The 23,854-nt window shown below is 35.6% G+C and overlaps 2 long non-coding RNA genes across 2 annotated transcripts in view; one reads left to right on the top strand and one right to left on the bottom strand.

Annotated features, from left to right (window-relative positions):
• LOC309854363 overlaps positions 1-23,854 on the bottom strand; it is a 470,028-nt gene that overhangs the window by 71,257 nt on the left and 374,917 nt on the right. Inside the window, exons 9-10 of the long non-coding RNA XR_014306183.1 lie at positions 19,398-19,597; positions 354-425 (exon numbers count right to left, since the gene is read on the bottom strand). This is a non-coding gene — a long non-coding RNA (uncharacterized lncRNA). The remainder of the gene's footprint in view (positions 1-353; positions 426-19,397; positions 19,598-23,854) is intronic.
• Positions 1-23,854, top strand: part of LOC309854373 — a 331,707-nt gene that overhangs the window by 278,341 nt on the left and 29,512 nt on the right. The gene's annotated exons all lie outside the window — the stretch shown is intronic.

Below are 23,854 nucleotides of genomic sequence, written 5' to 3'. Positions count from 1 at the left end.
CTCTTGCTTTTTCATCTTCCCTTCACATCTGATCAATGTGGTATAGAGTTTTTCCTTCCAAATGTTTGTCTGACTCATCTTGAAAACACTGATTAATAACTGTTATTTTATTGTTGAACTATATGGTTTACCTTAGAGAGCTTACTAAATCCTCTGGGGACAAGACCAATCCTGGACCTGTTTATCTTCATTTTCACTAATTGAAAACCCTAAGTCTGAGAAACTGTAAATCTACTGGCTTTCTAAATTGCAAATAACTTCGATATCTCCAAAGTGTCTGTTACTTAATATGAAGAACAGGTTTAAAATCCAAAAGAGGTGGACATTTGGAAGTTAGATGAGAGTGAACTTACAAGGCCATATGGATAGGTTTCATCAGCTGATTCAAAACCAAAAGGCACGGAGGATTCCTTTCTATGCTTCCTCTGTTGACAAGAAACATGTATCACTGAGGGATTTCAGAACAGCACCTGCCTATGTGTATGGAGGTTTGTTTTTCTAATAGGTTGCAAAGAGATAAACTGCTACTATCTGTGACCAAAAGGAGAAAATACAAGTGTTTCTTTGTGCGATATAATTTCATGGAATTTATAGAGGAAAAACTAAAGGTGACTTTATTGTGGTATGTTGGCAATAAGTAAAAATTTTAGATACTCAAAACAAATTTTGTGAATATCCCTCCATTTCTTCCTTTTGTCTAGAAATTGTTATTACCATTCTAGAGAAAGTTCTTTCAGAATAGGACCATGATACTTTTCTCTAAGAGCAAAATCCACATTTACTGTTGATAATAACAAACCATGATTTTAAAAATTGGTGAATGTTTATCCTAGCTTTATTTTAACATAAAATATCAGAAATAGCTTAAACACCTCCAAGAGAATTGGTTAAGCAAATATTGCACAACCACTCAGTGGAATACTACACGGTCATTTCACACGTTTATCGAGTTTTTAATAATATTGCCCAACCATGCAGGAAAATATTATAGCAAAAGTAGGTAAAATAATAAAGGAAACATACAGAATGATACTTAATTTGGATATAGAGTTTATTTACTTTCCTGTAATTCAAAACATCTTTATATACAGCAGTGGCATAACTTTATCTAGTAATAATGCACAGTTATTTAAAATATCTGTAAGTGTCCCATAAAAACAATTTATATAATTTGCATAATTTGTTCATTGTATTTTGTAATTAAAAAAGTTATAATTCAATCCTATTTAATTCCTTAGATTTAGCAGGGACATAAACATTGTTCTTTCTCTTTTACTATTTTTAGGTATTTCCCAAACAGGATTTTCACTTTCACATTTTGCCTTGATTATGCAGGTATTTTGGTACTCAACTGTATTTTAATAGGACTTCATTTTATTTTATTTTTTATTTTATTTTTTTTTTAATTTTTTATTTTTTATAAACATATATTTTTATCCCCAGGGGTACAGGTCTGTGAATCACCAGGTTTACACACTTCACAGCACTCACCAAAGTTTTAAAGATTGTGTTGGACTTTCTCAGTATGATAAGTTTGGCCATAATAATAGCTATGATCCCTTGAAAAATCCTATGAATTGTTACAAATTTTTATTATAAAATTCTTTTGAAAAATAGATAATAAAAAGTTATAGCAAAATAGGGATACTGAACCCATACAAGTTTATCCTGAATTCAGGCTAAACTTGAATAGACCTACATTGTTCAATAGGGTAGCTCATAAACACAACGTAGATTGTGACAAAATTTAAATTCATTGAAACATGTAAATTAACAAACTTAGTTCTTCAGCCTCATCAGCTTCATTTCAAGTGCTAAGTAACCACATGTGGCTATGTGGTTACTTAGCACTTGTTACTTACTATGGTATTGGACAATGCAGATATAGAACATTTCCATCATCACAAAGAGTTCTATTGGAAGTGCTGATATAGACCCTATTCTTAATAACTAGTGCTATGCTCCTGGGGCGCCTGTGTGGCTCAGTGGGCTAAAGCCTCTGCTTTCGGCTCGGGTCATGATCCCAGGGTCCTGGGATCAAGCCCCGCATCGGGCTCTCTGCTCGGCGGGGAGCCTGCTTCCTCCTCTCTCTCTGCCTGCCTCTCTGCCTACTTGTGATCTCTCTCTGTCGAATAAATAAAATCTTTAAAAAAAAAAATAACCAGTGCTATGCTCCTAATTATATATTTTTAAAAATTTTATTCTTTATACCATGTTTAAAGAAGCAAATTTCTGGTTGATTATCTCAACTTTCCTTTTTAATTTTGTCCTTATATAGACACTTTTCGAGAGAGAGAGAGAAAAAACTCTCAGCATGTTTTCTTTGCCATGTGTGTTTATGTGACAAACGAAAGTCGTATGACTGAACAATAGTCTGTACTAAAATAAAATCCATCTCTCCTGCCTTTGTTCTTACAATATTTGCTTTTTCAAAACCCAGATGTTTCTTCTTTCCACTTTAACATGAGCAATAGGGCACAGAGCCTTGTGCAAACAAAGTGTGGGAAAAACCTGGAGGCTACCAGTCACTTAAAAAAAAAAAAAGGTAAAAGGAGGAGGATCCTTAATCAGTAGAGGATAAGAGAGAAGATAAATCCCGCTATGAGAATACTGTCTTAAGTGAAAAAAAATAAAACAATGGCATAAAATAGCAACCATCTTTTAGAGTATTATGTGTAACCTTTTGTAGCATGCTAGAGATCTTTCCCTAAAAAGCAGCTATGCTGAGTATTGTATAGACAGTGAAATTTAAGATCAAAGTAGAGATCAGAGCTGTATTTCTTAAAAGAATAATTTTCTTTAAATCATAAACATGATAATTCCCAATAAAAATTAAAGAATATAGAAAAGCATAAAAAAGGAAGTAAAAATCATTCATTATATTTTTATAGTTATTATATTCCATAATTCACATACATAAAATTCTTTGTTCTAAAAAGATTCTCACTTAACAGTCTATCATAAGCAGTTATCAAAACATTTTTTCATAAAATGTAATTTTAATTATTTCATTTACATGTGGAATTTATTTAACTGATCTATCACTTTAGAATACTTGGGTTATTTTTAAATTTTGCTGCTTAAATATGCTGCTATAAACAGCTATTTGCTTGAATCTTGTCTACATCTGTCATTATGTCCTTAGAATAGGTTTCCAAAAATAGAATGACTGACTAGATTATAGAGTGCAAATTTGTAAGTTTCTTGCTTCTTTTTTTTTGTCTTATTGACAAATTTCTTTACAAAATGTGGTGATGATGATTATTCCCACTATTGACTATGAATATCTTTTCCCTCACACACCAATATTAGAATGACAAATAAAGGAGTATTAATAAAGTTGGAAATTATTCAGTATAAACTTACATTCATTCATTACAATAAATTTCAAGGAGATGCTATCAAATGTATTTTTCAATATGATAAAGCATCACATATTAAATTTTAATTTTTTAAAGGTTAAAAATTCAACTAGTATACAGAAATGGAAATAATTTTCTATTTATTAATCCAAATGTCTTAAAAGTATAGGCTACATACCAAATAAGCAACAGCATTATAGTATAGAATTTTCTTTTTATTTTCTGTAACTTATATATATATAAATATATATATATATATTTGTCAGTATAACTGACAAAAGTTGTATATATTTAGATTACATACCATATTTTGATATACATTGTGACATGATTACCACAATTAAGCTGATTAACATATCAATCAGCTGTATGTGTGCGTATGTGTATGAGAGATGAAAACATTTAATATCTAATTTTTTGGCAAATTTCAAGTATATAATACATTATTAGTTGACATCCTATACATTAGGATCAAGAAATTAGCCATCTTATAACTGAAAGTTTGTTCTTTTTTTTAAAAAAAATTTTTAAAAATTTTATTTATTTGACAGAGAGAGAGAGATCACAAGTAGGCAGAGAGGCAGGCAGAGAGAGAAGGGAAGCAGGCTCCCTGCTGAGCAAAGAGCCTGATACAGGGCTCGATCCCAGGACCCCGAGATCATGACCTGAGCTGAAGGCAGAGGCTTAACCCGCTGAGCCACCCAGGCACCCCAAGTTTGTCCCCTTTGACCAACATCTTTTTAGCCTCTTCCACCCCTCCCAAGCCCCCATAACTACCAATCTTCTCTCTGTTGCTAGGAGTTCAAGGTTTTTCTGTTTTTTGGGTTTTTAAAATCCACAAATGTGTGAAATCATGCAGTATTTGTCAATATTTGGCTAGTTTTAATTAGCATAATATCCTTCAGTGTCATCCAATTTGTCAAAAATGGCAGAATTTCCTTCTTTTTAAAGGTTGAATAATATGACATTGTGTTTGTGTGTGTACATTGTAATTTTTTTTAAATCCATTCATTTGTCAACATTTAAGTTTCCATATCTGACCTATTGTGAATAATGCTACAATAAATATGGGATTATAGGTATCTTTTTGAGATGCTGATTTCATTTCCTTTTAAAATATATCCAGGGTGGGGAATTGTTAGATCGTATGGTAGTTCTACTGTCAATTTTAGAGAAACCTCCAGTAGTGTTTTTCATGATGGCTATACCAATTTATATTCCTACCAATAGTGTTCAAGGGTTCACTTTTTTCCATATCCTTGACAACACTTGTTACCTTTTGTTTTTTTTATTACGACTACCCTAACAGCTGAAAGATAATGTCTCATTATAGTTTTTTGAAATAATGATAAATGTTGAGTAAATTTTTGTATACATGTTTGTTATCCATGTGGCTTCTTTGGAAAAAAGCCTATCAAATACTTTGCCCATTTTTCAATTGAGTTATTTAGTTATTAAGTTGTATGTGTTCCTCATATATTCCAGTTATTAACCCTTACCTGATATATGGTCTGCAAATATTTTCTTCCATTGCCTAGGTTGCCTTTACATTTTATTGTTTCCTTTTTTTTTTTTTTTTTTTTTTGCTGTGCAGAAACTTTTTAGCAGTCTTACTTATTTTTGCTTTTGTTACTTGTGCTTTTGGTGTCAAATCCAAAAAATCAGTGCCAAGACCAATGTCAAGGAGCTTTCCACCTATGATTTCTTTTAAGAATTTTACAGATTCAGGTCTTATATTTAAGTCTTTAATCCATTTTGAGTTGATTTTTTTGTATGGTATAAGGGTTCAATTTTGTTCTTTTGCTTATGGATATATAGTACTCCCAGCACCATTTACTGATGAAGCTATCCTTTTCCATTGGGTATTCTTGGCACCTTTGTCAAAGATTCGTTGGTTTTGTATTCATGGGTATATTTCTGGTCTCTCTATTCCATTGGCCAAAGTGTCTGTAGTCTAGTGAAATACTGTTTTGACTACTGTAGCTTTATATTGTAATTTTAAATTGATCCTATTTTTTCCCCTATGACTTTGTTTTAAATTGAAGACTATTTGACATACACATCATATTAGTGTCAGGTGTATAATATAGCGATTCAACAATTCTTTACATTAAATTATGCTCACCAGACTAAGTGTAGTTACCATCTATCATCATACAATGTTATTAAATTGTTATTGGCTAAACTCCCCATGCTGTATTTTTCATTCTTGTAACTTATTTTATAACTGAGAGTTTATACCTTTCAATCCCCTCTACCTATTTTTCCCTTCCTCCTAATGCCCTCCCCTCTGCAAACCACCAGTTTATTCTTGGTATATATGAGTCTATTTGTGATTGTTCATTTTTATGTGTGTGTGTGTATTTTAGATCCTACATGTAAATGTAATCATATGGTATTTCTCTCTCTGATTTATTTCACTTAGCATAATACTCTCCAGTTCCATCCATGTTGTAAATGGCAAGATTTCACTCTCTTTTTGTGGCTGATTAGTAGTCCATTGTATATATGAATCACACCTTTATCCACTCATCCATCAATGTACACTTTGGTTGCTTCCATATTTTAACAATTGCAAATAATCCTATAATAAACATAGGGGTGCATATATATTTTCAACCTAGTGTTTTCTTTTTTTTTTTTTTTTTTTTTTTTTTAAATCCAGTAATTTTACTGGATCATATGTTATTTCTTTAATATTTTGAGGAATCTATATACTCTTTTCCATACCAGATGAACCAATTTACATTCCCACCAAAAAGGCATTTTCTCCATATCCTCATCAGCATTTGTTATTTCTTGTCTTTTTGATTCTAGTCATTCTGGCAAGTGTAAGATATCAGATCATTTGGCTTTTTGGTGTTGAGTTATGGAAAATCTTTATATATTTTGTATATTAATCCCCTTTCAAATATATCATTTGTAAATATATTCTTCCATTCAGTAGGTTACCTTTTTATTTTACTGATTATTTCCTTTGTTATGCAAAAGTTTCTTATTGGTATAGTCCCCAAAAGAGTCCCAATAGTTTAAATACCAATAGTTTATTATTGCTTTTGTTTCCCTTACCTGAGGAGACAGATCTAAAAAATTGTTGTCAAGGCCAATGTCCAAGAGATTGCCGCATATTTTTTTTATGGTTTTAGGGATCACATTTAGGTCTTTAATCCATTTTGAGTTTATTTTTGTGTGTGGTATAAGAAAATGGTCCGTTTTCAACCTTTTGCGTGTTGCTGTCTAGTTTTCCCTGCACCATTTGTTGAAAAGACTGGTTTTGCCCCATTGTATATTCTTGTCTTCTTTGTTGCAGATTAATTGACCATATAAGTGTGAGTTTATTTCTGGGCTCTCTATCCTGTTTCATTGATCTATGTCTCTTTTTGTGCCAGTACCATGCTGTTCTGATTACTGCAGTTTTGTAGTGTATATTGAAGTGTGGAATTATGATACCTCCAACTTTGTTGTTTTTCAAGAGTGCTTTTCAAGTTTCTGGGTCTTTTGTAGTTCTATACAAATTTTAGTTATCTATTTGTGACAAATACTGTTGCTATTTTAATAGTGATTGCATGATTTATAGATTGCTTTGAGTATTATGGACATTTTGACAATATGAATTCTTCCAATCTCTGAGCATGGTAGATCTTTCCATTTACTTGTGTCATTTTTTAAAAGATTTTATTTATTTGTCAGAGAGAGAGAGAGCATAAGCAGAGGGAGTGGCAGGCAGAAGAAGAAGCAGGCTCCCTGCTGAGCAAGGAGCCTGATGTCAGGCTTGATCCCAGGACTCAGGGATCATGACCTGAGCGGAAGGCAGAAGCTTAACTGACTGAGCCACCTAAGCATCCTTAATTGTGTCATTTTAAATTTATCTCATCAAGTTTTTTAATTTTTGGAGTACACATCTTTCACCTCCTTAGTTAAATTTATTTCTAGTTTTTTTTTTGTTTTGTTTTTGTTTTTGTTTTGTTTTTTTTTGGTGCAATTGTAAACCGGATTGCCTTCATAATTTTCTGCTACTTTGTTTTAGTGTATAGAAATACAATTGATTTTTTATACCACAACTTTACTAATAACTAGTTCTAACAGTTATTTGATGGTCTTTAGAGTTGCATACACACACACACACATAATATGTGTATGTATATATGTATATATGTGTATGTATATATGTATATATGTGTGTATGTATATATGTATGAATATATACATATATATATATTCATGTGACTTGCAATAGTGACAGTTTTCCTTGCCAATTATTCAATTTCCATTTCCTTGCCAAAAACACAGTTTTTCCTTGCCAATTTAGATGCTTTTTAATTATTTTTTTCTTATCTCATTGCTGTAGCTAGGATTTCCAGTACTATGTTAAATAAAAATTGTGAGAATAGATATCTAAATTTATCTTGTTCCTGATATTGAAGGAAAAGTTTTCCATTTTTCACCATCAAGTATGATTTTAGCTACGGGTTTCTTGTATATGGCTCTTATTGAAGTATATTCCCTGTAAATCCACTTTGTTAAGAGCTTTTATCATGAATAAATGTTGAATTTTGTTAAATGTATGTATGGATCCATACATACATACATGTATACATGCATGTAATGTTTCATGGTTTGTTTCCCCATGACACCCAGTGTTCCATGCAATCTGTGCCCTCCTTAATACCCATCACCAGGCTCAACCATCCCTTCTAAAACTCTCAGTTTGTTTCCTGGAGTCCATGTATTTTTTTTTTTTTTTAATTTCCTCTTTCACTTCTTCATTTAGTAGTATGTTTTTAATACTACACATTTGTGGGTGTTTTTCCCCAGTTTTTCTTGAATTTTTTTCTAGTTTCATACTATTGTGGTCAGGAAAGATTTTCTTATGGTCAGAAAAGAGTCTTGAGGGGCACCTGGGTGGCTCAGTATGTTAAAGCCACTGCCTTTGGCTCACGTCAAGATCCCGGGATCCTGGGATCGAGCCCCGAATCGGGCTCTCTGCTCAGCAGGGAGCCTGCTTCCTCCTCTCTCTCTGCCTACCTGTGATCTCCATCAGTCAAATAAATAAAATAAAATAAAATAAAATAAAATAAAATAAAATAAAATAGATTCTTGATATGATTTCAATCATCTTAAACTTACTGAGAGGTTTTTTCAGTGGCCTAACATGTGATCTATCCTGGAAACTGTTCCATGAGCACTTGAAAAAAAGGTGTATTTTGCTGTTCTTAGATGGAATGTTCTGTATATATCTATGCGGTCTATCTGGTCTAATGGATCAGTCAAAGCCACTGTTTCCTTATTAATTTACTCCTGGATTCTGTCTCTATTTGTGTAAGTGGGGGTGTTAAGGGCTTTGTGTATTTAGGTCTTCCAATGTTGTGAGCATAGATATTTACAGTTGTTATATCTTCCGCTTGACTGACCCCCTTTATCATTATGTAATGCTCTTTTTCGGTCTTTTATTAAAATCTTTAAAGTCATTTTGTCTGATATAAGCATTGCTGTCCTGACTTTTTTCCACTTTAATTTACATAGAATATATTTTTCTATCCCTTCATTTTCCATCTTTATGTGTGTTTAGGCCCAAAATGCGTCTATTAGAGGTAGTATGTAGATTGGCCTTTTTGTTGTTATTATTATTATTTTTTTAATTTTTTTTTATGAACATATATTATTATCCCCAGGGGTACAGGTCTGTGAATAACCAGGTTTACACACTTGACAGCACTCACCAAAGCACATACCATCCCCAATGTCCATAATCCCACCCCCTTCTCCCAAAACCCCTCCCCCCAGCAACCCTCAGTTTGTTTTGTGAGATTAAGAGTCACTTATGGTTTGTCTCTCTCCCAATCCCATCTTGTTTCATTGATTCTTCTCCTACCCACTTAAGCCCCCATGTTGCATCACCACTTCCTCATATCAGGGAGATCATATGATAGTTGTCTTTCTCTGCTTGACTTATTTCGCTAAGCATGATACACTCTAGTTCCATCCATGTTGTCGCAAATGGCAAGATTTCATTTCTTTTGATGGCTGTATAGTATTCCATTGTGTATATATACCACATCTTCTTGATCCATTCATCTGTTGATGGACATCTAGGTTCTTTCCACAGTTTGGCTATTGTGGACATTGATGCTATAAACATTCGGGTGCACGTGCCCCTTTGGATCACTACGTTTGTATCTTTAGGGTAAATACCCAGTAGTGCAATTGCTGGGTCATAGGGCAGTTCTATTTTCAACATTTTGAGGAACCTCCATGCTGTTTTCCAGAGTGGCTGCACCAGCTTGCATTCCCACCAACAGTGTAGGAGGGTTCCCCTTTCTCCGCATCCTCGCCAGCATCTGTCATTTCCTGACTTGTTGATTTTAGCCATTCTGACTGGTGTGAGGTGATATCTCATTGTGGTTTTGATTTGTATTTCCCAGATGCCGAGTGATATGGAGCACTTTTTCATGTGTCTGTTGGCCATCTGGATGTCTTCTTTGCAGAAATGTCTGTTCATGTCCTCTGCCCATTTGGATTATTTGTTCTTTGGGTGTTGAGTTTGCTAAGTTCTTTATAGATTCTGGACACTAGTCCTTTATCTGATATGTCGTTTGCAAATATCTTCTCCCATTCTGTCAGTTGTCTTTTGATTTTGTTCACTGTTTCCTTTGCTGTGCAAAAGCTTTTGATCTTGATGAAATCCCAATAGTTCATTTTTGCCCTTGCTTCCCTTGCCTTTGGCGATGTTCCTAGGAAGATGTTGCTGCAGCTGAGGTTGAAGAGGTTGCTGCCTGTGTTCTCCTCAAGGATTTTGTTGGATTCCTTTCGCACATTGAGGTCCTTCATCCATTTAGAGTCTATTTTTGTGTGTGGTGTAAGGAAATGGTCCAATTTCATTTTTCTGCATGTGGCTGTCCAATTTTCCCAGCACCATTTATTAAAGAGGCTGTCTTTTTTCCATTGGACATTCTTTCCTGCTTTGTCGAAGATTAGTTGACTGTAGAGTTGAGGGTCTATTTCTGGGCTCTCTATTCTGTTCCATTGATCTATGTGCCTGTTTTTGTGCCAGTACCATGCTGTCTTTATGATGACAGCTTTGTAAAAGAGCTTGAAGTCCAGAATTGTGATGCCACCAACTTTGGCTTTCTTTTTCAATATCCCTTTGGCTATTCGAGGTCTTTTCTGGTTCCATATAAATTTTAGAATTATTTGTTCCATTTCTTTGAAAAAGATGGATGGTACTTTGATAGGAATTGCATTAAATGTGTAGATTGCTTTAGGTATCATAGACATTTTCACAATATTTATTCTTCCAATCCAGGAGCATGGAACATTTTTCCATTTCTTTGTGTCTTCCTCAATTTCTTTCATGAGTACTTTATAGTTTTCTGAGTATAGATTCTGTGCCTCTTTGGTTAGGTTTATTCCTAGGTATCTTATGGTTTTGGGTACAAATGTAAATGGGATTGACTCCTTAATTTCTCTTTCTTCGGTCTTGCTGTTGGTGTAGAGAAATACAACTGATTTCTTGCATTGATTTTATATACTGACACTTTACTGAATTTCTGTATAAGTTCTAGCAGTTTTGGAGTGGAGTCTTTTGGGTTTTCCACATATAGTATCATATCATCTGCTAAGAGTGATAATTTGACTTCTTCTTTGCCGATTTGGCAGCCTTTAATTTCCTTTTGTTGTCTGATTGCTGAGGTTAGGACCTCTAGTACTATGTTGAATAGCAGTGGTGATAATGGACATCCCTGCCGTGTTCCTGACCTTAGCAGAAAAGTTTTCAGTTTTTCTCCATTGAGAATGATATTTGCGCTGGGTTTTTCATAGATGGCTTTGATGCTATTGAGGTATGTGCCCCTATCCCGACACTTTGAAGAGTTTTGATCAGGAAGGGATGCTGTACTTTGTCAAATGCTTTTTCAGCATCTATTGAGAGTATCATATGGTTCTTGTTCTTTCTTTTATTGATGTGTTGTATCACATTGATTTGTGGATGTTGAACCAACCTTGCAGCCCGGGAATAAATCCCACTTGGTCGTGGTGAATAATCCTTTTAATGTACTGTTGAATCCTATTGGCTAGTACTTTGGTGAGAATTTTCGCATCTGTGTCCATCAAGGATATTGGTCTATAGCTCTCTTTTTTGATGGGATCCTTGTCTGGTTTTGGGGTCAAGGTGATGCTGGCCTCATAATATGAGTTTGGAAGTTTTCCATCCATGAGTTTGGATGTTTTCCTTCCATTTCTAGTTTTTGGAACAGTTTTAGGAGAATAGGAATTAGTTCTTTAAATGTTTGGTAGAATTCCCCGTGGAAGCCATCTGGTCCTGGGCTTTTGTTTGTTTGGTCATTTTTAATGACTGTTTCAATATCCTTCCTGTATATGGGTCTGTTCAGGCTTTCTATTTCTTCCTGGTTCAGTTGTGGTAGTTTATATGTTTCTAGGAATGCATCCATTTCTTCCAGATTGTCAAATTTGTTGGCTCAGAGTTGTTCATAGTATTTTCTTATAATAGTTTGTATTTCTTTGGTGTTTGTTGTGACCTTCCTCTTTCATTCATGATTTTATTTATTTGGGTCCTTTCTCTTTTCTTTTTGTAAGTCGGGCCAGGGGTTTATCAATTTTATTAATTCTTTCAAAGAACCAGCTCCTAGTTTCGTTGATTTGTTCTATTGTTTTTTTGGTTTCTATTTCATTGATTTCTGCTCTGATCTTTATGATTTCTCTTCTCCTGCTGGGCTTAGGATTTCTTTCTTGTTCTTTCTCCAGCTCCTTTAGGTGTAGGGTTAGGTTGTGTACCTGAGACCTTTCTTGTTTCTTGAGAAAGGCGTGTACCGCTATATATTTTCCTCTCAGGACTGCCTTTGTTGTGTCCCACAGATTTTGAACCGTTGTATTTTCATTATTATTTGTTTCCATGATTTTTTTCAATTCTTTAATTTCCCGGTTGACCCATTCATTCTTTAGAAGGATGCTGTTTAGTCTCCATGTATTTTGGTTCTTTCCAAACTTCCTCTTGTGGTTGAGTTCTAGCTTCAGAGCATTGTGGTCTGAAAATATGCAGGGAATGATCCCAATCTTTTGATATCGGTTGAGTCCTGATTTAGGACCGAGGGTGTGATCTATTCTGGAGAATGTTCCATGTGCACTAGAGAAGAATGTGTATTCTGTTGCTTTCGGATGGAAAGTTCTAAACATATCTGTGATGTCCATCTGGTCCAGTGTGTCGTTTAAGGCCTTTATTTCCTTGTTGATCTTTTGCTTCGATGATCTGTCCATTTCAGTGAGAGGAGTGTTAAAGCCCCCTACTACTATTGTATTATTGTTGATGTGTTTCTTTGATTTTGTTATCAATTGGTTTATATAGTTGGCTGCTCCCACGTTGGGGGCATAGATATTTAAGATTTTTAGATCTTCTTGTTGGACAGACCCTTTGAGTATGATATAGTGTCCTCCCTCATCTCTTATTATAGTCCTTGGCTTAAAATCTAATTGACCTGATATAAGGATTGCCACTCCTGCTTTCTTCTGATGTCCATTAGCATGGTAAATTCTTTTCCACCCCCTCACTTTATATCTGGAGCTGTCTTCGGGCTTAAAATGAGTTTCTTGGAGGCAACATATATATGGGTTTTGTTTTTTTATCCATTCTGATACCCTGTGTCTTTTGACAGGGGCATTTAGTCCATTAACATTCAGGGTAACTATTGAGAGATCTGAATTTAGTGCCATTGTATTGCCTGTAAGGTGACTGTTACTGTATATGGTCTCTGTTCCTTTCTGATCTACCACTTGTAGTCTCTCTCTTTGCTTAGAGGACCCCTTTCAATATTTCCTGTAGAGCTGGTTTGGTGTTTGCAAATTCTTTCAGTTTTTGTTTGTCCTGGAAGCTTTTAATCTCTCCTTCTATTTTCAATGATAGCCTAGCTGGATATAGTATTCTTGGCTGCATGTTTTTCTCGTTTAGTGCTCTGAAAATATCATGCCAGCTCTTTCTGGCCTGCCAGGTCTCTGTGGATAAGTCAGCTGCCAATGTAATATTTTTACCATTGTATGTTACAGATTTATTTTCCCGGGATGCTTTCAGGATTTTCTCTTTGTCACTGAGACGTGTAAATTTTACTATTAGGTGACGGTGTGTGGGCCTATTCTTATTGATTTTGAGGGGCGTTCTCTGAACCTCCTGAATTTTGATGCTCGTTCCCTTTGACATATTGGGGAAATTCTCCCCAATAATTCTCTCCAGTATACCTTCTGCTCCCCTCTCTCTCTCTTCTTCTTCTGGAATCCCAATTATTCTAATGTTGTTTTGTCTTATGGTGTCACTTATCTCTCGAATTCTCCCCTCGTGGTCCAGTAGCTGTTTGCCCCTCTTTTGCTCAGCTGCTTTATTCTCTGTCATTTGGTCTTCTATATCCCTAATTCTTTCTTCTGCCTCATTTATACTAGCAGTGAGAGCCTCCATTTTTTATTGCACCTCATTAATAGCTTTTTTTAATTTCAACCTAGTTAGATTTTACTTTTTTTATTTCTCCAGAAAGTGCTTTTAGATCTCCTGAGAGGGTTTCTCTAATATCTTCCATGCCTTTTTCGAACCCGGCTAGAACCTTGAGAATTGTCATTCTGAACTCTAGATCTGACATATTACCAATGTCTGTATTGATTAGGTCCCTAGCCTTTGGTACTGCCTCCTGTTCTTTTTTTTGTGGTGAATTTTTCTGCCTTGTCATTTTGTCCAGATAATGGTATATGAAGGAGCAAGTAAAATACTAAAAGGGTGGCAACAACCCCAGAAAATATGATTTAACCAAATCAGAAGAGATCCCAAATCATGAGGGGGGATAAAGTGGATAAGAAGAGGTTCATAAAGAAAGAAAGAAAGAAAAAAATGAAAACGAATAAAAAAAAGTATAAAAAAGAAAAAATATATATATATTAGATAAACTAGTTAAAAAACGTTAAAAAAGAAAAGGGTGAAAGTTAAAAAAAATTTTAGCAGAAGAGAAAAAAATGAAAAAGAAAAAAATTAAATTAACTGCAAGTCTAAAAAAATCACAGAGAGAAAGCCATGAGTTCCATGCTTTCCTTCTCCTCTTCTGGAATTCTGCTTCTCTCCCTGGTATTGAAACTGCACTTCTTGGTATGTGAACTTGGTCTTCGCTGGATTTCTTGTTGATCCTCTGGGGGAGGGTCCTGGTGTAGTGATTCTCAAGTGTCTTTGCCCCAGGCGGAATTGCACCGCCCTTACCATGGGCCGGGCTGAGTAATCTGCTCAGGTTTGCTTTCAGGAGCTTTTGTTCCCTGAGCGCTTTCCATAGAGTACTGGAAGACGGGAATACAAATAGCAGCCTCGTGGTCTCTGGCCCAGAGGAGCCAAGAGCCCGGGGCCCCACTCCTCAGTGCGCCCTCAGAGAACTGCGCCCAGTACCTCCCATCTGCCTGACCTTGGCCTTGTTCCGAGCTCACGGAGGATGCGACTGGTTCAAGGTAACCCTGAGCTGTGAGCTTACTGTCCGCTCTGTCTCTGTAGCCGGCTTTCCCGTTCCAATAGCCGCAAGCTCTGCGACAGTCAGACACCTCTGATCCTTCTGTGACCCTGCAGGACCTGAGGCCATGCTGACCCCGCGTGGGCTTCGCCTCCGTTTAGCCTCTTGAGCATGTCCCTCAGTGGAACAGACTTTTAAAAGTCCTGATTTTTTGCTCCATTGCTTCACTGCTTGCTGGGAGCTGGCCCCTCCCCCCAGGGTCTCTCTTCCCGATGCTTTGGATTCACTTCTCCGCCAGTCCTGCCTTTCAGGAAGTGGTTGTTTTCTGTTTCTAGAATTGCTGTTCTTCTTCTCTTCTTATCTGCCGATGGATTTGCAGGTTTTTGCAATCTTTAGATAAGCTATCTAGCCGATCTCCTGCTAGCTGAAGTAGCCTCAGCCTGCTACTTCTCCACCATCTTGACTCCTCCTCCCGCCATATGCTAATTTTATTAAAAATACCAAATTCTACCTAATGCTGTTCATTTCCCATATCAACAAAGTGAGCAGATCTATAGAGGTACTAAACAATTATTAAAATTATCTAAAATGCAGAAGAAATTTTATTTGATTTGCTTCCAATGCTCTGAAGACCATATTTATAAATATTCAACCATGTGTCATTTAGACCTTGAGAATTTCCCGTTTATGTGTTCTGCACAAAAGCAAATAGACTGACGAAGAAATATTACAGTCAAGAAGAACATGTGGATTTTAAATACATGAATATATTTCTTAAGAACATCAAAATCACTTATGATTAAGTTATTAATAATTAAAATATTTGGAGCTTTAGAAAACCATTAAAGTAATTTTATGAAGTATTGGAAAAATAATTCTGAAAACATGTGGGTATAATTTTTAGTGTAAAAACATGAAATAAAACTGACAATATATATTAACCACAGCTAGGTAAAGAGAGTCATGTCAAACCCTGGAAGGACATACACTGTAGAGCTGATTGGTGATTTTAATTTTTTTAACACTTGTCACCAATTAAAAATAAAGGTTATTTCATATAAATATCACATGCACTTCAGTTTTCTCTGATATAGCACTCAGTTTTTTCTGATGTACCATTTAACAGATGTGTTTTTTTTAAACCTCCATAAAATATACCAATTTACAGTTTTTATTGTTCTTCAGTCTTGTGAGGATAAATTTAGGAACAAGTAGCACCCACTGCAGAGGACAAGGACAAAGCATTAACATTGTCACCTGTCCATGTCCCATTAAGTGGTCTGTACTAAATTTATTTAAAATTTATATATTTTAGAAAGTAATATAAGCTAGTAACTTTTTTTCTGAAAAACATTAGCACATTAAAATTAATTAAAAGATATATTTCCCCAAATAATATAGCTCAAAGTTTTGTTTATAGAATACATTTTTTTTCAAATATATGGTAGTAAATGAAGACTTGATTACATGATAGCTATCAATATTTATTCCAGATAATCAAAAGTACATTTAAGTTGCTTACTTTGTAAAGGTCAAATGAGTTTTACATTCTATTTTGTGAGGGAGTTCTGTGCTAAATGTAATGGATTTCATAAAAACAGAAAAGCTAAATTGTAACTAGTAATGGTTGCTCAAGTATTGAGTAGGTAAGCAAAAAATAAATTACTATTGCCAACTTGTTTATTATGTACAGTTTAGTTCCTGTGCCTCACCTACATTCTTCTTGCCTGACTTTTGTTAGAAAAGGTCAGATTTTGAGTAATTGGCTGAAAGTATAATTAAAGCTAATTAACAAGTAATGCAAGCAAGACTGCACAATTATAGAAATGAATTTTACAGTGATAGACTATACCAGTTCCTAAAATACATTTTCTCAAAGCCCTGTTTTCTATGAGTTAGAGTCAAGAATAGATATGAAATTATGTATGTATTTGACAACAAAGTTTTTGAATTTATTGTTATTTCACCCTCAAATTAACTGAAACTATCTGTCCCTACCAAATTTAAATGGACCATGAAGTTCATTTTACAAATGACACCTCAGAAAAAATTGCTTTTTGTAGGTAAATGAGCTACCTAGAATAACAAGTCATATTTGATTTTTAAAATTGTATAAAGATTCTAAATTTCTTATGGTTTCAGCTTTTAAAAACCCTTAGTGAAACTGAATTATAAAGTATCTACAAAAGTTTTGAATATATTGAGGAAATTGGTTGAAAAATATTAGTTTACAATGTGTGATTTTTTTCTTTTGATTTTTCACTACCTTATATGTAGTGTATATAAGTATCTAAAATAATATTTTCCACAGTAAAAATGCTTCCTTTGCAAGAAATTCACATATATATTCATTTATATATTTGTTAGTTTCCATTAAACGCTAAGCATGGACTTTTTTCATTGCAATATTTTACCAACCACACCTGTTCCAAATAGGTAAGTAGAAAGGGCAAAGAGAAAGTTCTCATGCTGCATACTCAAGTTTTATTTTGTTAAGGTGGCTTTAACAATAACAAGGACCAAGATAAAAAAAAATTGAGACAATCTTAACACTTCTTCATGCACAAGAAGGAGTAGTTAATGATAACATTTTTAGGGAGATGCCAAAACGGTATTAACTATGTTGCCTTTCTTATTAACTTTTCATGCCCTGCTTTCAAATACCTAACATCTTGTTTTCTCCTTTCACTGGTCATCAAATGGAAATTCTCTAAAAACATGAACCCACAGCATCAACTTTTTCCAAGATAATGGCCAAATATTGTGCAAGAAGGCAGTGGGCATTGTTGGGCAGTGAGCATTTAGGGGGTGAAATGCATGCTCTGCATCACTTCTCTGCTTAGTACTCCTATACCCTTATCCTTTTCTCTTGTTCTCTTTTTTTTACTTTTGTATTTGTTCTCTCAGTTAATGCTCTCTAATATTTCATAATGCAGTCATTTTTAAATTCCCTACAACCCTCTTAGAGCTAATGAATCTCCACAATCCAATGATAATCATTCCTCAAAATCTTTAAAATCCATTCCTTCATTTCACTCCTACTGATACTTCTTTTGTTCAGACCCATATAAATTTCACTCTACTATTTCAATAATCTTTTAATTCTTCTTTTTGGCAGTTTTTTCCCCTCGATATCTTCCTCTTTTTAATGAAAAATATCTTCCTCATTTATAGACCTCTTCTTAAAGACTTCCATAATTCCTATGTGTAATTTTGAAAACTACCTTGATTGAAATCTTTTCACATTGCATAGAGAGAACATAATAATTCTGAACATGAGTTAGAATACAATATCTGATATTGAATGATTCTTCATTTTTGCCTCATTGTAATGTTGGTATCTTTGTAGAAATGAATTCTCCTTTCTTGATAGTATACGAATTCTGGGTTCCTCTATTTCCAACAGTAACCCAGGACTGAAAACAGTGAGCCTTCTGGTCTAATGAGCATTAGTTAATAAATGGTAAAGACTAAACTCACATGCAGACATTTTGATTGTAGAATACATGGACTTTATATAGTGTTTCTCAAACTTTAAGATGCATATAAATCACCTGGGATCTTTTAAAAATGCAGATTACTCAGTGGGTGGGTCCTGAGATTCTCATTTCTAACAAGTTTCCATATGGTGGTGATGTTGTTTTATACTATATCATGACATCAGTTGTTGAGTATTACTATCAGTGATTATCTATGTGTATGGAACACAGGGAACTATGTGAAAAATGAGCTTTCAATGAAACAAACATTTATGGATCATCAGTGGCTAAAAGGGGCACAGAGTGGAATAGTACCTGTCCTTTGTACTCAAAGAGATTACAACTCAATAAAGTAGAAAAGCCAAGGTTAAAAACAACTATTATACAGGATAGGAAGTGTTATATATCACCCAAAAGAAAGGCACAGAGTGGATTTCTCAACACAAAGTGGTAAGTGATCTAATGTGCTAATTATGTCCAACGGAGGAGAAAGCAAAAAAAAAAAAAAAAAAAAAAAAAAAAGATTTAGGAAGGATGTGGCATTTAAAGCTCTTTACAAATAGGATTTCAAAAGATACAATATGAACAACATGACAGGAACAATGTAAACAATAAGAATTCTAGATTGAGGGAGAAGTAGCAGGCTGAGACTACTTCAGCTAGCAGGAGATCAGCTAGATAGCTTATCTAAAGATTGCAAACACCTGAAAATCCATTGGCATATCGAAGAGAAGAGAACAGCAATTCTGGAAACAGAAAAGCAACTTTCTGAAAGGTAGGACTGGCCGAGAAGTGAATCCAAAGCGACGGGAAGATAGACCTCGGGGGGAGGGGCCGGCTCCAGGCAAGTGGCGGAGCAACGGGGCACAAAATCAGGACTTTTAAAAGTCGGTTTCACTGAGGGACATCGCTCCAGAGGCTAAACCGAGGCGAAGCCCACGCAGGGTCAGCATGGCCTCAGGTCCTGCAGGGTCACAGAAGGATCGGGGGTGTCTGAGTGTTGCAGAGCTTGCAGCTATTGGAATGGGAAAGCCGGCTACAGAGACAGAGCCAACAGTAAGCTTGCAGCTCGGGGTTACCTTGAACCAGCCACAGGCTCAGCGAGCTTGGAGCACGGCCGGAGGTCAGGCAGACAGGAGTTACTGGGCGCTGTTCTCTGAGGGCTCACTGAGGAGTGGGGCCCCGGGCTCTTGGCTCCTCCGGGCCGGAGACCAGGAGGCCGCCATTTGTATTCCTGTCCTCCAGAACTCTACGGAAAGCGCTCAGAGAACAAAAGCTCCTGAAAGTAAACCGGAGCAGATTACTCAGCCCGGCCCCTGGTAAGAGCCATGCAATTTGCCTGGGGCAAAGACACTTGAGAATCACTACACCAGGACCCTCCCCCCAGAAGATCAAGAAGAAATCCAGCCTAGACCAAGTTCACCTACCAAGGAGTGCGGTTTCAATACCAAGGAGAGCAGCAGAATTCCAGAGGAGGAGAAAGCAAAGCATGGAACTCATGGCTTTCTCTGTGTGATTTTTTTTAGTCTTGCAGTTAATTTAATTTTTTTCTTTTTCATTTTTTTTTTCTCCCCTTCTGGTAAAATATTTTTTTTAACTTTTACCCTTTTCTTTTTTAAAGTTTTTAAACTAGTTTATCTAATATATATATTTTTTCTTTTTTATATTTTTCTTTATTCATTTTCTTTTTTTTTTTAATTCTTTTCCTTTCTTTTTTTTCTTTTTTTTTTTCTATTTTTCTTTCTTCCTTTTTGAAACTCTTTTTATCCCCTTTCTCCCCCCTCATGATTTGGGATCTCTTCTGATTTAGTTAACATATTTTCCTGGGGTTGTTGCCACCCTTTTAGTATTTTACTTGCTCCTTCATATACTCTTATCTGGACAAAATGACAAGGCAGAAAAATTCACCACAAAAAAAAGAACAGGAGGCAGTACCAAAGGCTAGGGACCTAATCAATACAGACATTGGTAATATGTCAGATCTAGAGTTCAGAATGACAATTCTCAAGGTTCTAGCCGGGTTCGAAAAAGGCATGGAAGATATTAGAGAAACCCTCTCAGGAGATCTAAAAGCACTTTCTGGAGAAATAAAAAAAGTAAAATCTAACTAGGTTGAAATTAAAAAAAGCTATTAATGAGGTGCAATCAAAAATGGAGGCTCTCACTGCTAGGATAAATGAGGCAGAAGAAAGAATTAGGGATATAGAAGACCAAATGACAGAGAAGAAAGCAGCTGAGCAAAAGAGGGGCAAACAGCTACTGGACCACGAGGGGAGAATTCGAGAGATAAGTGACACCATAAGACAAAACAACATTAGAATAATTGGGATTCCAGAAGAAGAAGAGAGAGAGAGGGGAGCAGAAGGTATACTGGAGAGAATTATTGGGGAGAATTTCCCCAATATGTCAAAGGGAACGAGCATCAAAATTCAGGAGGTTCAGAGAACGCCCCTCAAAATCAATAAGAATAGGCCCACACACCGTCACCTAATAGTAAAATTTACACGTCTCAGTGACAAAGAGAAAATCCTGAAAGCATCCCGGGAAAATAAATCTGTAACATACAATGGTAAAAATATTACATTGGCAGCTGACTTATCCACAGAGACCTGGCAGGCCAGAAAGAGCTGGCATGATATTTTCAGAGCACTAAACGAGAAAAACATGCAGCCAAGAATACTATATCCAGCTAGGCTATCATTGAAAATAGAAGGAGAGATTAAAAGCTTCCAGGACAAACAAAAACTGAAAGAATTTGCAAACACCAAACCAGCTCTACAGGAAATATTGAAAGGGGTCCTCTAAGCAAAGAGAGAGACTACAAGTGGTAGATCAGAAAGGAACAGAGACCATATACAGTAACAGTCACCTTACAGGCAATACAATGGCACTAAATTCAGATCTCTCAATAGTTACCCTGAATGTTAATGGGCTAAATGCCCCTGTCAAAAGACACAGGGTATCAGAATGGATATAAAAAAACAAAACCCATCTATATGTTGCCTCCAAGAAACTCATTTTAAGCCCGAAGACAGCTCCAGATTTAAAGTGAGGGGGTGGAAAAGAATTTACCATGCTAATGGACATCAGAAGAAAGCAGGAGTGGCAATCCTTATATCAGGTCAATTAGATTTTAAGCCAAGGACTATAATAAGAGATGAGGGAGGACACTATATCATACTCAAAGGGTCTGTCCAACAAGAAGATCTAAAAATCCTAAATATCTATGCCCCCAACGTGGGAGCAGCCAACTATATAAACCAATTGATAACAAAATCAAAGAAACACATCAACAATGATCCAATAATAGTAGGGGGCTTTAACACTCCTCTCACTGAAATGGACAGATCATCAACGCAAAAGATCAGCAAGGAAATAAAGGCCTTAAATGACACACTGGACCAGATGGACATCACAGATATATTCAGAACATTTCATCCCAAAGCAACAGAATACACATTCTTCTCTAGTGCACATGGAACATTCTCCAGAATAGATCACACCCTCGGTCCTAAATCAGGACTCAACCGGTATCAAAAGATTGGGATCATTCCCTGCATATTTTCAGACCACAATGCTCTAAAGCTAGAACTCAGCCACAAAAGGAAGTTTGGAAAGAACCAAAATACATGGAGACTAAACAGCATCCTTCTAAAGAATGAATGGGTCAACCGGGAAATTAAAGAAGAATTGAAAAAAATCATGGAAACAAATAATAATGAAAATACAACGGTTCAAAATCTGTGGGACACAATGAAGGCAATCCTGAGAGGAAAATATATAGAGGTACAAGCCTTTCTCAAGAAACAAGAAAGGTCTCAGGTACACAACCTAACCCTACACCTAAAGGAGCTGGAGAAAGAACAAGAAAGAAACCCTAAGCCCAGCAGGAGAAGAGAAATCATAAAGATCAGAGCAGAAATCAATGAAATAGAAACCAAAAAAACAATAGAACAAATCAACGAAACTAGGAGCTGGTTCTTTGAAAGAATTAATAAAATTGATAAACCCCTGGCCAGACTTATCAAAAAGAAAAGAGATAGCACCCAAATAAATAAAATCATGAATGAAAGAGGAGAGATCACAACTAACACCAAAGAAATACATACTATTATAAGAACATACTATGAGCAACTCTATGCCAAGAAATTTGACAATCTGGAAGAAATGGATGCATTCCTAGAAACATATAAACTACCACAACTGAACCAGGAAGAAATAGAAAGCCTGAACAGACCCATAACCAGTAAGGAGATTGAAACAGTCATTAAAAATCTCCAAACAAACAAAAGCCCAGGGCCAGACGGCTTCCCGGGGGAATTCTACCAAACATTTAAAGAAGAACTAATTCCTATTCTCCTGAAACTGTTCCAAAAAATAGAAATGGAAGGAAAACTTCCAAACTCATTTTATGAGGCCAGCATCACCTTGATCCCCAAAGCAGACAAGGATCCCATTAAAAAAGAGAGCTATAGACCAATATCCTTGATGAACACAGATGCGAAAATACTCGACAAAATACTAGCCAATAGGATTCAACAGTACATTAAAAGGATTATTCACCACGATCAAGTGGGATTTATTCCAGGGCTGCAAGATTGGTTCAACATCCGCAAATCAGTCAATGTGATACAACACATCAATAAAAGAAAGAACAAGAACCATATGATACTCTCAATAGATGCTGAAAAAGCATTTGACAAAGTACAGCATCCCTTCCTGATCAAAACTCTTCAAAGTGTAGGGATAGATGGCACATACCTCAATTTTATCAAAGCCATCTATGAAAAACACATTGTAAATATCATTCTCAATGGAGAAAATTGAAAGCTTTTCCACTAAGGTCAGGAACATGGCAGGGATGTCCATTATCACCACTGCTATTCAACATAGTACTAGAGGTCCTAGCCTCAGCACTCATAGAACAAAAGGAAATTAAAGGCATCGAAATCAGCAAAGAAGAAGTCAAATTATCACTCTTCACAGATGATATGATACTATATGTGGAAAACCCAAAAGACTCCACTCCAAAACTGCTAGAACTTATACAGGAATTCAGTAAAGTGTCAGGATATATAAAATCAATGCACAGAAATCAGTTGCATTTCTCTACACCAACAACAAGACAGAAGAAAGAGAAATTAAGTAGTCCATCCCTTTTACAATTGCACCCAAAACCATAAGATACCTAGGAATAAACCTAACCAAAGAGGCACAGAATCTATACTCAGAAAACTATAAAGTACTCATGAAAGAAATTGAGGAAGACACAAAGAAATGGAAAAATGTTCCAAGCTCCTGGATTGGAAGAATAAATATTGTGAAAATGTCTATGATACCTAAAGCAATCTATACATTTAATGCAATTCCTATTAAAGTACCATCCATCTTTTTCAAAGAAATGGAACAAATAATTCTAAAATTTATATGGAACCAGAAAATACCTCGAATAGCCATCGGGATATTGAAAAAGAAAGCCAAAGTTGGTGGCATCACAATTCCGGACTTCAAGCTCTATTACAAAGCTGTCATCATC

The sequence above is a fragment of the Mustela nivalis genome (genome assembly GCF_964662115.1).
Source record: "Mustela nivalis genome assembly, chromosome: 1".
NCBI classification, from domain to species: Eukaryota; Metazoa; Chordata; class Mammalia; order Carnivora; family Mustelidae; genus Mustela; species Mustela nivalis.
Note: the sequence above shows the minus strand (reverse complement) of the source record. Positions and strands in the feature narration are given on the sequence as shown.